This window comes from Octopus bimaculoides, chromosome 7, assembly GCF_001194135.2.
Source record: "Octopus bimaculoides isolate UCB-OBI-ISO-001 chromosome 7, ASM119413v2, whole genome shotgun sequence".
NCBI lineage: Eukaryota > Metazoa > Mollusca > Cephalopoda > Octopoda > Octopodidae > Octopus > Octopus bimaculoides.
The window spans coordinates 13,172,505-13,173,333 of NC_068987.1; the positions used below are offsets into that span (position 1 = coordinate 13,172,505).

At 32.8% G+C, this 829-nt stretch overlaps 1 protein-coding gene across 1 annotated transcript in view; it reads left to right on the forward strand.

Annotated features, from left to right (window-relative positions):
• Nucleotides 1-829, forward strand: part of LOC106869736 (phosphatidylinositol 4-phosphate 3-kinase C2 domain-containing subunit alpha) — a 172,927-nt gene that overhangs the window by 834 nt on the left and 171,264 nt on the right. The window lies entirely within an intron of this gene.

An 829-nucleotide genomic window follows, 5' to 3' on the forward strand; every position in this document is an offset into this window, starting at 1 on the left:
TGTGTGTGTGTGTGTGTGTGTATACATACCTTTTCGTGTTGTTTGCATGTTCAGAGCATTTTAGTTGATTATATACCCATTTAAAGGGTTCATCATACTAGAGGTCAATTGTTATTGCTGGCATATATATATGTCTTCGAAACGTCTAGATAGAATAGAGACAGCTGATGAAGGGATATTCCAAGTGGCTTTCCGTTTTCCTATGTGTTCGTTCCGTTGTCTGTAGTTTATTGTTCTAACGTCCTGTACCCTGATATGCATGTATATACACATGTAGATGTAAGTATGTACATATATGTGTGTATACATGTATATATATTCTTTGTATTATATATATATATATATATATATATTCCCCCTTAAAATATTGTACTCATCCAGCTAGGAATTAAGTTTGTTACTTTTGAACATGAGGTTCTTTTCTTAGTAAATATTTATTTATTTATTCACGTGTGTATATAGATAGAGAGATAGATATTGATGTATCGTGTGTTGTAAATGTATGCCCAGACCTTTTTCACACACACACACACACACACACACACAATATACGTGTAGAGACACATACACACCCATACAGACACGCGAACGCACACACAATATACATATAGATACACATACACACTTATACAAGCACGCAAACACACACACACACTGACTTTGGTAAGTGCCATGCTCGAAAATCCCGACCCTTGCCTTATTTTGTAACTTCTACCCCCTATTAAAAATTCCAAAAGTATATACATATATATATATATATATATATATATATATATTAATAAATTATAGGGTAGCAAAGAAAATTTTAGAACTAAACTATGTGTGTGTG